This window comes from Spinacia oleracea, chromosome 4 (genome assembly GCF_020520425.1).
Source record: "Spinacia oleracea cultivar Varoflay chromosome 4, BTI_SOV_V1, whole genome shotgun sequence".
Taxonomy (NCBI): domain Eukaryota; kingdom Viridiplantae; phylum Streptophyta; class Magnoliopsida; order Caryophyllales; family Amaranthaceae; genus Spinacia; species Spinacia oleracea.
In genome coordinates this window covers 109,884,982-109,899,927 of record NC_079490.1, presented here as the reverse complement: position 1 = coordinate 109,899,927, position 14,946 = coordinate 109,884,982, and positions in this window count along the sequence as shown.

Here is a 14,946-nt window from a genome sequence, read left to right as displayed (position 1 = left end):
AGAATTTTCAATTTATCTAATTTATCTAATAGGAGTAGTACGTAACAAAAAGTAACAAAGTAGTTTTCAATTTATCTAATAGGATTATTAATCTGATTATTGTGTTATAATTATATATGTATGTATTTGTATCTAGTAGGAGTATACGTAGGAAAGCAATAGTAATTAATTTGTTAATTTGTCTAGTTTCCTACCTACGTACAACCTAATTCATTATATGATAAACTTTAGGTTAGATATAAGTCTTTTTTTATTATTATTATCAAAACTTGTTTTGTGATTTCAACGCGTGAGTCTAAAATTTTTTTGTTTGCATTTAAATATATCCACGTGTCATCTAATTAATTATCTACGTGGCATTCAGTTTTTCTAATTCAAAAATAAAATAGAAATCTTATTTTTCATTGGCCGAAATCACTAGTAATCATATGTGGCGCTCTAATATTTCAGCAAAAATTTCAGTAATCTTATATATATATATATATATATATATATATATATATATATATATATATATATATATATATATATATATATATATATATATATATATATATATGTTAGGTTATGATACATATGAATAAACATAAATCATGCGGAAAAACCATAAAGCGAGGAAACATATTATTTACACATAATCATTTAGCATAATTCAGATGCATACACTTTGTAGCGTGCCTTCCCTAGCTGCGCCCGAACCGAACAAGAACAAATCTTTAGGACTCCAAGTGTCGTCCCTCCGTAGATAGTCCACGTCACGTCCGGATCCGCCTTTAGATTGACCAACTAGAATCGCCCTTAAGGTACTACAAATTTCGGTTAATAGGGCAAGTGTTTGTGGTTGATCTTTGCTTGAAAATCTTACCTTTGAATTCTTCAATTCTCGATGTAAATATGTGACCCTAGGCACCTATTTATGGAGTTATGGAAAAGGACTTGGAATCCTATTAGGATACTAATTTATTTAATTAGAATCTTATTAAAACTCTATTAAACAAATTCTATCTTTATTAGGATTAGGATTTAATCATAGAACGAATTCCTTTAGCTTTAGGATTTGTATTGAAACACAAACGTTGCACGAGCACGAGCGTCGCACAAACCCGCGCAGGCCTTGCGGCCCACACGAGCTGGCGCTGCTCGCAGCCCACGAGCATCAGCCCGCGCGCGCGCGCCAAGGCCATTGCTGGGCCTGGCGTGGCTTGGCAGCGTGTGTTTGGGCGCTCGGCTTGCTGGGTGTAGGCCTGGCTTCGTGTTGGGCCTTCGTCTAGCAAGTCTCGTCCGATGCTAATTCGTAAGACGCGCTTCCGATTAAATTCCCGATTCCGGAATTCATTTCCGATACGAACAATGTTTAATATTTCCGATTCCGGAATTAATTTCCGTTTCGAACAAATATTTAATATTTCCGTTTCCGGAATTATTTTCCGATTCCGGCAATATTTCCATTTCCAATAATATTTTCCGATACGTACCATGTTTCCGTTTCCGGCAACATCTACGACTTGGATAATATTTATATTTCCGGTACGATACATATTTCCGTTTCCGGCAATATCATCGTTTCCAGAGTATTCATTTCTTGCCTTTGACGATCTCAGCTCCCACTGAAACCAAGATCCGTCGATTCCGAATATCCATAGATGGAGTATTTAATTCCATTTAAATACTTGATCCGTTTACGTACTATTTGTGTGACCCTACGGGTTCAGTCAAGAGTAAGCTGTGGATTAATATCATTAATTCCACTTGAACTAAAGCGGCCTCTAGCTAGGCATTCAGCTCACTTGATCTCACTGAATTATTAACTTGTTAATTAATACTGAACCGCATTTATTAGACTTAACATTAAATGCATACTTGGACCAAGGGCATTATTTCCTTCAGTCTCCCACTTGTCCTTAGGGACAAGTGTGAATTTCCTAATTCCTTTGTCACTCGATGCTTGCTCTTGAACATAAGGTAAGAGTTGTCATCCTTATTACGTCCAGAGGTGTTTCTCGGTTTCAGAGTTCAACTGATCAAATAAACAGATAATCATAACCTATGATTCACCTGAGCACGGCCATGCATTTTACAGTTTCTAGCTCTCTGAGTGGCCTTGTACAACTTTCAAGCATCTCATCCCGATTTATGGGAGGACAATCCCAATCTTGCGATCTTGAGATTAGACTTCGTTTGATAGGTGATTACCTGAGCGTTGCCTTTATAGCCTCCTTTTACGGTGCGACGGTTGGTCAACGTCAAAGTAACCAGTTCTCAAACAAGTAATCTCAAATCACTCAGGTATTGAGGATTTAGTGTCTAATAATTTTAATGAAATTTACTTATGACAGATTTTCATCTCTTACAGTAAAGTTTCATAGGTCTGTCCGATACTAGTCTTCCCAAAGTAAGTATCTATGCAAATGATTACGACATTGTCATGTCCACATAGTTCAAGAAACAGAACTACTAGTCATCTTGCATTCTAGTCGTCTAACGTTTTCTATGCGTCCATCTTTATAGAAAACTCCGACCAGGGACCTGTAGACACCTATTTTTGTCCCCATTCCTGAAATGGAAAGGTTCGATGATGAAAGCATAAATCTCCACTTGACAACGCATCTCCTATAAAATAAATAAATCTCGATTCCCCATTTCATTTCACCCGAAACCTGCTATTTATGGAAACCTGCTAAAAATAGTAACTGCCGTAAAAGGTAGCTTCTAAAAGTGGCAAATCATAAAGGATAGAAACCTGTCAGAATTAGGTGTTGCATTCCAACATAAATCCTAAATGAGATAGAAAACTGCGAGAATCCTATTCCTAATATGATTCGGAAATAAGAGTTACGTATTAATTAAAATCCTAACGAGCCTAGAGTTCGTAACGGGCCCAGACGCATTCCGTCATAAAATTGATACGCGCTAAAAGACTCGATTAAATCTCAAACTCTACGGATTTCAGGAATCCGAATCTGACTAAATAAAACAGCCCAGACCCTATTTTCAACGCCTGGCTCTGGGCGCAAAAAATACCTGGGTACGTGTTTTTTCCTAATTCTTTGTGGATTAGAACTCAACAATTCTATCTTTCCACGAACTCTTCCCTATAAATAGACCCCTAAATTCGACGTGAAAAGAACACACACAACACATAATTATTGTAGACACCTACTTTTGTCCCCATTCCCGAAAGGGAAAGGTTCGATGATGAAAGCATAAATCTCCACTTGACAACGCGTCTCCTATAAAATAACGAATCTCAATTCCCCTTTTCATTTCACCCGAAACCTGCTATTTATGGAAACCTGATAAAATAGTAACTGCCGTAAAGGGTAGTTGCTAAAAGTAGTAAGAATAAAAAGATAGAAACTTGTCAGAATTAGGTGTTGCACTCCAACATAAATCCTAAAAGAGATAGAAATTATAAAAGGAATTCTATTCCTATCGCAGTTCGATAAAAGAGTTAACGTATTAATTAAACTCATAATGAACCTAGAGTTCGTAAAGGGCCCAGACGCATTCCGTCGTAAATTGATACGCACCAAATAACTCGGATTAAGTCTCTTAATGAACTCCGTACTCTAGAGTCCAATCTGACAAAGAATTCTGCCAGACCCTATTTTCAACGCCCAGCCCTGGGCGCCGAAATCTTTGACGCCCAGAGCTGGGCGCCGAAAATACCTGGGACGGATTCTTTTCCTAATCCGTTTCGTATCCAAATTCCTGAAAAACTATATTTCTACGCCACTTTTTCCTATAAATAGACCCCTAAGTTCGACGTGAAAAGAACACACAACACACACAATTATATTCTGAGTATTGACTCCAACCCTTAGCCTAAGCCTCACGCTGCGAAACTGTTCACGCATTCTGTCGCAATCGATCCATAAATCGAACAGAACGTATCCTGTCCCATAATTGAGATTCGTTAAATAAAAAGGAGAAATAGCAAAGTCAAAGTGGTTAGTTTTCTGAGAACCGTGACGCACCTCTCAAGGGTGCGTCGTAATGTGTCCCTTTTCGATGATTTAACTGCTTTCCTCGCCCTTTTTATGAACTGTTAAACTAACCTAATCTGATTGTTCTATCACGCCTAACAAATATAATATTTTTGGAAAATCGGATTATCATGCTAGGTCCCTTAATGCTATTTAAATCAGATAATCACGATCGAATTAGTATTATATGTTGCATATTGCTAAAATCAATTCAGATTAGTTTAATAGTTAACGCATGTCCCTTCAATTATTTATGCTGAGCTAGTAAGGATATCCTGCCTCTGGAGTTATCGACGAGCGAAGTACTCCTCTCGGTAGTTACAGTCCCCCGAACCCTCAATCTCTACCTTGCGGGTGTATGTTGAGAGATCCCCACACCAGGGATCACAAGGGAACCTACGGCCGTCGTGGTCAAACATAATTGCACTCCCTTTATGTCACGCTAACCGGGTTTTGTCAGTTTTTCTCATTGTCGTTAAAAACTGAATGGCGACTCCTATATTACTAGTCAATTGGGTGTAAACTCACAGGAAATCCAATTACACTTGATTGAATAAAAAGAATCGTCACACCCATGAGGGACGAGGTCACGCATTAGCCTCGTGCTTTTTCGACCCCCTCACAGTGGCGACTCCACTAGGGATAGTGAAGGAAGTACTCGTGCTTGTAGGTAATCAAAATAGTCGAAGGGTGAAACGATCCTACCCCGCGTTTATTTCCCCATCAAGTTGGGACGACCTGAAAATCAGCATGTTAATGTGAACGGACAGAACAGCATAACGAATCTCGGCTCCCTCGGGAGTTGGGACTAAGGATACCTTTTTTCACCAATAGGGGGGTGCATACGCCGCACATGTTGCCCACTCGGTACTTGTGCAGGTAGTACACCTATCCCGAACCCAATCGCTCGCCCATTAGGTCCCTCTCGCCTGCATGCCCCCTTGGCTTGCACTTGCGGGTTGGCGTCTTGAGCGAAATTCGTCTGTTGAAGACACTACCTCGACCGGGGCATGTGTTGGATCTACGATAGAAGCGGTACCAAGCCAGGCGCAAATACTACCCATAGAAGCCTATCATAAACTATGTGACATATTTAATTTTCAAATCCATGTTTGTAATGTAGTTATGTGTAGCGAACTATGTGACTATGTTATGATTGCGCGTACGAATAATGCTAGACAAATAATGCTAGAAAACCAACGACCTTAAAAATTGCTCAAACATTCATGAACCAATTGGCCAAAGAGTTATACCAAAATACATGTTCCGCAAACCCGAACGATCGCCACAAAAATAAGCGACGCTCGGGATGGCCCGTAACGAATCCCACAAACGCTGCACAACGCGTAAAGGACGTTATAAGGCAAGCACGCAAAATTAAAGTCGTAAAAACAAAAGTAGACGAAAACTGAAAACGAGAACCAGCCAGGGACGCATTTTCAACGCCCCTGGCTGGGCGCTGAAATTTCTCACGCCCTACGCTGGGCGCTGAAGTTGCTGCCTGGCCTTTTGGTCAGGCACAGCAGCTTCGGTGCCCACGCATGAAGAAAATACGTAGCAAAAAAAAACTTTTCGTGAAAAAAATTTGCTACGAGGGCGTATGAAAAAGCACTCGATTCTAAAAGCGACTAAAAAATAAAAATAAATAACTCTTTGTGTCGTTGTTAGGCCTCCTACGACGACAACGCTCGGCACCAAAACCGAGCATGCTAATTAAACGACCTTGAATATCACATGGGCAAAGTATTCAAAAAATAATGTTCGAATAAAAGTCTTCAAGACAAAATAAATGTTCGAATAAAAAAAATATATATATCCGAGTCTAGACTAGGTTATGCCGAAGTACAATCTAAATCCTAAGTCTTAGTTGTCTTATCCATAGAATCGGTCCTAATACTTGGTGTCGTTCTGCAAGTTAAAAGGTTAAACCATATTGATTCTCCCTTCCTGACATTTAAATCAATAGGCACCCATATGTAATTGTCATCCCTTGCTAAGAGTCTACGGCCTCAATACTCTCTCTCACCCACAAAAAGAATATGTTATGTATTTGCAAAATGGAAACAGTCACATTCTGAAAATCATTCCCCCATAGTCGCACAACCCCCAAAGTGAACCTAAGGTGTCAATACCATTGGCAAAGAAAAAAATTAATGGCCTCAAGGCTTATAATCACATTGGGTCACGACTATCATAGTCCTCTCGAGTCACTCGCTCCTTGAAATACTACTAAGTACGGAATAAAATATTTTCCATGAATGCAACATGACCAACCATGAAAATACCCAAATCGGCATACCATAAGGCTACCATTGGGGTAAAGCAATACACGCTAAGAGAGAAGCCGCACTAATGATTCTAGTCTTGCAAAAATAAAAATTCGATCTCCCCAATTAACTACCTCGCCAACATTAAGCAAAATGGCGCATGACAAATGAACACCCAGGGGTTAAAATCTAAAGTGTCAACCAACGAAAGTTATGGTCCAATTAGCCTAAGTCTGAGAGTCGCTCGGTCAAGTATTATAGGCTTACGCCACGTCATTATTTTGAGTCTAGGCCACCTCCTTGTATTCATACACGGGTTATAATCAGAAAGATTAATGAAAGTTCGAGTCTAAATCACAACTTCCAGTTAAATGCCGGAAACCGGAATCTGAAAAGAAACAAAAAATTATTTTCGATGTAATTCTTTCGTTAAATTTCAATAAGGTAAAAACAACATTTTGAATCTACGCTATTTGCACATTTTAAAGAAACGACTAAATACGCTTGCAAAGTAAGACAATTTAAAAGGTCCACCCTAGGCCCACTAAAGCTAAAGGTCCACCCTAGGCCTACTAAAGTTAGAGGTCCACTATAGGCCTACCAAACGAGGCTCACTCAGTCTCGCCTCGTGACTCAAAGACCACAACCCTCTACCTTTTAGCCCAAACAAAAAATTGATTGAAGGATTTATGTTAGGGAGAAATCCCAAGCAAAAAGAAGAAAGAGAAAGAGAAAAAGGAGAGCGAAAAAGAGCCATGAAATACTTAGCCCGTACCTCCCAAAGTGCGAAACCTACCCAAGTAAACGAAGGAAAAGAATTGAGTCAACCAATCCAAATCATAAAATTCTACGATGTCTACCCTTTCCAATCCTTATGCTCTTAGACGCCTTCGCTCTGGGGGTCCCTGTTCAGCTCATCTAACCCATCCATGTTCTCATTGCCATAACCCAAGAAACCATTACCTCGACTCTTGTTCTTGAACTTGTTGTCAACCGCAAACCACGCACGGCCATTGACACGTGCGTCATACCCATTATTTCCAAAGCCCAAAACCTGTTCTTACACCACCATTAGCATAATGACCATATAACTTGTTTGGATACGTCTTGTTGATATACCCTTGAGCCGTCCCCATGCTATTCATTGGCCTTGGTTGATATAATCCTCATACTCGACTAATACCTATACAACTTATCCTATCTCATTCAACCCATCTTTCAAACCGTCTTGAGTCATGAATATAAAAAAAAGAGAAGACAATGAAAAGTGCAAAAAAAAAAATAATAAAATGTGAATAATAAAAAAGGAAACTTTGCAAAATGCCTCTAAAGTTAGTCTAAAAAGGAAAAGAAGCATCTAGCGCACCAAAAAAGATCCGCCCAGAAGTCATTTTCAGCGCCCACAGCTGGGCGCCGAAATCTTTAGTGCCCCAGCCTGGGCGCTGAATCTCTCTGCTTGCTAAAATTTGTCCAGAAGTTCTCGTCATTTTATCCGCACATACACGGAACAATAACGAACACTTGGAGGGGTACAACACGTATTTAGACATACGTACCACCAAAAAATACATGTACTCAAAAAAAAATATATAAAACAAATTTTTGGCTTACGGCAAGGCAACAGATAAAAATAATAATAAACTTCACTTATTCTACCGTTTCAAATAATATGTTTCCACCTCAGAACGTACTTGTTTAAAATCGGCATTCTAAGAAACCATTTTCTAGGCTAAGAACTACGCAAGACCTGATTCCAAATTAAATCTATTTAAGGCGGATACGTAGGCAATCCATGATTCGGTCCAACCAATTTGCAAAGATGTTAAAGCCTATAGAATAACAAGAATAAAAAGTCCCTTATTGAAATTTAATTACTTGCAATCCAAGTCGAAAGAAAAATTTAAGTCAAAGCAAGAATCCAAGCCATCAAGATGCCAAAATAAGCACACATCGAAAAATAATAAGGGAACATACCCTTGCCAGAAGGAGCACTCACACTCCTAGGCACTTAGCCAAGACTCAAAAGATCGCTTTGCCTCAATTGAATGGGGGCTAGCGCAAGCGTCCATGACCTCTAAAGTACTCGACTTGACCCTCCCTAAAGCGAACTAACTCACTTAAAGACTTTCTTTCACCACTAGACATAGTCGTTCGCTTAAAAACCTTCTTTCACCACTAGACACAGTCATAATCGCCAACAAGTAGTAAAGGCAGTAAAGCTTGCAATAAAGAGGATTATTCGACGGCATCGCCCCATCATTCCTTCGAACTCAGGGCACCCGTTCATGGTAATTCAAATGCTCGCTAATCCCCTTCGAAAAAAAATCAGACATTGTCAATAGGACTTGGCACTTAACCAAGGCTCACCCTACTCAGACATATGACACGGGCATCTAAAATCGAAATGTGAAAAGCATCATTAATGGGAAGACATAATAGCAACTGGGAGCTGAAAATTGAAATGAAAGAGCTAGGGAAAGAACTAAATATACCTTGACCTTTTGTACAGACATACACCAAGTAAATCTAAGTTAGTTTGAAAACGGTTTATATTCCCACAATTTTGGAAAAGATAGCCCTAAAAGCCTAAAGCATATGCCAAACGGACGCAAGTATATCTTGACGTCTGCACCCTGGCTTCCAGCAAATCCTTAGACAGCATTCCAAAAATCGTAACAGTATTTTGATTCACTCATGTGATCCTGTACGAACCCTTCTATAAGTCAACTTGCTTAGGACACCTTGGATTGTACACAATAGGACTCGGATTTTAAACAATTTCCAAATAATTTTCAAAGACTTCTTCGAACATAATAAAGAGTCGTTTGTTTAATCTAAGTATGCGTTTATCCCGATGTTGCAAGTGAGTCAAAAGATTTCTAAATATGATTATGGGTAAAAGAAAGGCACCTAACTTTTGGTCAAGGCACACTTCGACATGTGACTACCTTGACCATGGCAATGTCGCACAATACGACATTTACAAGAGAAGTAGTAGATCACTACTCGAACGTACCTCGCACTTTACGAGTCTAGTTCAAACTATTCATGATCCATGTCACCATGAAAGCATAAAGACGTATGCAAAGCATTATAGCACCAAGCCAATCCCGTAGCTACAGTTGGGGGCTTGACAAAAAACACTCTAAAAATGCTCGAGATGACGATTTTATCGCAAATTCTCGACGCTAATGCTATACACACGTCATAGGGGCACAATCCTAAGCTTTAATCGTGTAAAACGAACCTTAGGATGGCTACAACCCCTCCCGAATTCTAAAAGCACTACTTAGAATATATAAAGTCACCCCACTAACAATGGTAACTGAAAATCGCGAGTCACCAAAACTCCGATCAAACTACTGCACATAACGCTCGCCCTACAAGCGTCCGTTACACAGTCTACCTCGTTCCAAAGCGAAGACAAAAGAAAAAAAAATCAAGGATAAGAACTGTCAAAATATACCCAGAAATCAATTTCAACGCCCATAGCTGGGCGCCGATATCTTTGACGCCCCAGCCTGGGCGCTGATTCTTTCTGCTAACCAAGTTTTTCCCAGACATAAAAATAAGAAAGAAACACCTATGAATCCTCGCATCGAACGAAGTAATAAGCCGTGCAAACCAACGCAGAAGGTGCTACACTTGTTCGAGCACCTGAACGAGGCTTGATGAAGTACTCCAATGCAATGATATCCCAACACCTGGAGAAATGTTCTAATACATGTTGTTAGGCCTGACAAGCCTACGTCGCACCATAAGTTCAGCCATCCCACGGTGCAAGTCTAAAAAACGAGAGTAAGGCATATTGCACTAATGTAGGCACGACCAAGAGCACGTGTAAAAGAGGCAAAGACTACTTATCGCCCAAATTCAAAATGCAAGCCACACGACTTCTACATTAAGGATTAAAGGTAGAAAAACATTACCTACCACGGAAGGGATAGCTCGCACCTACACGAGCGGAACCCCAAGGCATCTTTGTCAAAAGAACCTACAAAAATCGTACGCCAAAAGGAAGCATCCCAATGTGCATACTTGGGGGCTCCAAGCTACGAAACGACCATAGCAAAATAAAAAAATCTCGAAGAAAATGTTTGAACGATCGAAAGGGCACGATGCTTGAGCCCACCTCGTGAATAGGCCTGAACCCTACCAAAACTTCTAAGCAAACTATTCAAAATCAGTCATTGCTAAAAAAAAATGGTTCAAGCAAACTGATTAATGGACCTTACGCAAAGGCCATTCTATGAACGCTCGTTCGCACATACATATCATCATTCTAAGTATCGAACATTCACGAACGCGTTCAAAAGAAAAAATATACAACAACAAGAGCGGTCAAAGTCTTACGCCTCAAGGTATGTTCCTCGGGTCATATAGACTCGCCCAACTGTTGCAATAACTGTACGCCTTAGAGAGCAACAGTTCCTTAAAATAATCGCCCCAAAGCGACAAGCACCGTAGTCCACCCATCGGCTACGGCTTCTCAAGAAAATCATCACGTTCTAAAAATAAAGAAAAAACAAAAGAGAAGAGAATACATAGAACTTCCAAGTGAAATAAACGAATAAACAAGAGGCCGACTGTGTCATCAAAAGACCAGCCCAAACTACACTTTCAACGCCCCACCTGGGCGCCGAAAATGAACCCAGGCTCAAAAAAGGCCCTAACTTCTATTGGGCCCTGCCGCATCCATTCGACTCGAAAATTGCCGATTTCCTTACTGAAAGTCGCACCTCACGACTTTGTCAAGAGTAGCAAACCACTACGAAGATCGCTCGCACTTACGAGCACGATCCCAAACACAATCAAGGACATTACAAAATGCGTATCCCCAAAGAACCTCTTTGACAAGAACTGACCGCCAAGCACGAGTGCTTGGTGGCTCGAAAGAAAGTATATATTTCAAAAGAAAGTGTGCAAAGTTAAAACAATATTCCCAGACTACACTATACGAAGTCCCGTGTTTGGATAACCTCAAAAGATAAAACCGGATTACGACCTCAAGACAAAGGTCGCCGTTGATACTTATACATAGTCCCCTAATCAAGAACCCAGGTAAAGGAAAAATTGAGCCATAAAGACTAGCTTAAAACCATGAAAGATGATGACCACAAGACAATGGTCCGTTTAAGCACGTTGTCAACCCACATTCAGGTTACAACTAAACCCGAGCATCCCTCGAAAGAATTCGCTCCTGCAAGAATAAATAAGAAAAGAAATTCTCAAAAGAAATCACAAAAAACCAAAGAAATAGGAACTTGCCCATCTTCAGTTGGCAAGACCGCGGCACACGAATCCCAAATCAAAAGACCAATTCAGGTTCGCTCACCTCCAGCGAGCGGGGCGTCCACCCTTAGCGGACAGGGCTCGCCCACCTTCAGCTGGCGGGGTCTGCGTCACTAGCCGCGCAAGTCCTCAGTTTTCAAAAAATGAAGTCTTCAAAAACAAAATGAAACAGGCTCGCCATCTTCAGCCGGCGGGGTCTACGGCGCAAACCACGTAGGTCCTTATTTTCAAAAAGCGCAAACAAATTTCAAAATAAATTCGTCCACTTCTATCGGACGGGGTGTCCACCCTTAGCGGACAGGTTCGCCATCTTTAGCCGGCGTGGTCTACGTCACAAACCACGTAGGTCCTTATTTAAAAAAAAAAAAAGCAAAACAAATTTCAAAATAGATTCGTCCACTTCTATCGGACGGGGTGTCCACCCTTAGCGGACAAGGTTCGCCATCTTTAGCCGGCGGGGTCTACGCCACAAACCGCGTAGGTCCTTATTTTCAAATTTCAAAAACAGATTCGTCCACTTCTATCGGACGGGGTGTCCACCCTTAGCGGACAGGCTCGCCATCTTTAGCCGGCGGGGTCTGCGCCATTAAACCGCGCAGGTCCTTAGTCGCTGCAACGATAACTTTTGCTGGATTTTCCTTCGTTTTACGTCCTATAAAAACAAGGGTGCTGGATTTTCCTTCGTTTTACGTCCTATAAAAACCAGGGTGCTGGATTTTCCTTTGTTTTACGTCCTATAAAAACAAGGGGGTTTTCTCGTTTAGCTAGCCCTGAAAATGAGAATCTTTAAAAACATTTTTTACCTCGTGATTGGGCTTGGCCAGGCCCAATTACACTTTATAGCTTTGATTTCGAAAACATCTGTAGCTACTCCCAATGACAAAGTGAGGGAGTTTCTACGCACCTTTAGATCCTTCCAATGACAAAGTGAGGAAGTTTCTATACTATCAGTTGACAAATCTCAATGGCACGTGAGGGATATGTCGACACTTCAAGTGATGACCCTTAAGTCAAATGTTATCACCCGGGGGCTCGTGAGACCCTCGCAAAACAGGTCACATACACCATGGCTTGTGTGACGCACTCCGTCTAATACTTTGACCATCGTCTTACTCCAAGACTCAGTCAAAGTGGGGGCTAACTGTAGACACCTACTTTTGTCCCCATTCCCGAAAGGGAATGGTTCGATGATGAAAGCATAAATCTCCACTTGACAACGCGTCTCCTATAAAATAACGAATCTCAATTCCCCTTTTCATTTCACCCGAAACCTGCTATTTATGGAAACCTGATAAAAATAGTAACTACCGTAAAGGGTAGTTGCTAAAAGTAGTAAGAATAAAAAGATAGAAACTTGTCAGAATTAGGTGTTGCACTCCAACATAAATCCTAAAAGAGATAGAAATTGTAAAAGGAATTCTATTCCTATCGCAGTTCGATAAAAGAGTTAACGTATTAATTAAACTCATAACGAACCTAGAGTTCGTAAAGGGCCCAGACGCATTTCGTCGTAAATTGATACGCACCAAATAACTCGGATTAAGTCTCTTAATGAACTCCGTACTCTAGAGTCCTATCTGACAAAGAATTCTGCCAGACCCTATTTTCAACGCCCATCCCTGGGCGCCGAAATCTTTGACGCCCAGAGCTGGGCGCCGAAAATACCTGGGACGGATTCTTTTCCTAATCCGTTTCGTATCCAAATTCCTGAAAAACTATCTTTCTACGCCACTTTTTCCTATAAATAGACCCCTAAGTTCGACGTGAAAAAAAAACACAACACACACAATTATATTCTGAGTATTGACTCCAACCCTTAGCCTAAGCCTCACGCTGCGAAACTGTTCACGCGTTCTGTCGCAATCGATCCATAAATCGAACAGAACGTATCCTGTCCCATAATTGAGATTCGTTAAATAAAAAGGAGAAATATCAAAGTCAAAGTGGTTAGTTTTCTGAGAACCGTGACGCACCTCTCAAGGGTGCGTCGTAATGTGTCCCTTTTCGATGATTTAACTGCTTTCCTCGCCCTTTTTATGAACTGTTAAACTAACCTAATATGATTGTTCTATCACGCGTAACAAATATAATATTTTTGGGAAATCGGATTATCATGCTAGGTCCCTTAATGCTATTTAAATCAGATAATCACGATCGAATTAGTATTATATGTTGCATATTGCTAAAATCAATTCAGATTAGTTTAATAGTTAACGCATGTCCCTTCAATTATTTATGCTGAGCTAGTAAGAATATCCTGCCTCTGGAGTTATCGACGAGCGAAGTACTCCTCTCGGTAGTTACAGTCCCCCGAACCCTCAATCTCTACCTTGCGGGTGTATGTTGAGAGATCCCCACACCAGGGATCACAAGGGAACCTACGGCCGTCGTGGTCAAACATAATTGCACTCTCTTTATGTCACGATAACCGGGTTTTGTCAGTTTTTCTCATTGTCGTTAAAAACTGAATGGCGACTCCTATATTACTAGTCAATTGGGTGTAAACTCACAGGAAATCCAATTACACTTGATTGAATAAAAAGAATCGTCACACCCACGATGGACGAGGTCACGCATTAGCCTCGTGCTTTTTCGACCCCCTCACAATTATATTCTGAGTATTGACTCCAACCCTTAGCCTAAGCCTCTCGCTGCGAAATTGTTCACGCGTTCTGTCGCAATCGATCCATAAATCGAACAGAACGTATCCTGTCCCATAATTGAGATTCGTTAAATAAAAAGGAGAAATAGCAAAGTCAAAGTGGTTAGTTTTCTGAGAACCGTGACGCACCTCTCAAGGGTGCGTCGTAATGTTTCCCTTTTCGATGATTTAACTGCTTTCCTCGCCCTTTTTATGAACTGTTAAACTAACCTAATCTGATTGTTCTATCACGCTTAACAAATATAATATTTTTGGGAAATCGGATTATCATGCTAGGTCCCTTAATGCTATTTAAATCAGATAATCACGATCGAATTAGTATTATATGTTGCATATTGCTAAAATCAATTCAGATTAGTTTAATAGTTAACGCATGTCCCTTCAATTATTTATGCTGAGCTAGTAAGGATATCCTGCCTCTGGAGTTATCGACGAGCGAAGTACTCCTCTCGGTAGTTACAGTCCCCCGAACCCTCAATCTCTACCTTGCGGGTGTATGTTGAGAGATCCCCACACCAGGGATCACAAGGGAACCTACGGCCGTCGTGGTCAAACATAATTGCACTCCCTTTATGTCACGATAACCGGGTTTTGTCAGTTTTTCTCATTGTCGTTAAAAACTGAATGGCGACTCCTATATTACTAGTCAATTGGGTGTAAACTCACAGGAAATCCAATTACACTTGATTGAATAAAAAGAATCGTCACACCCACGAGGGACGAGGTCACGCATTAGCCT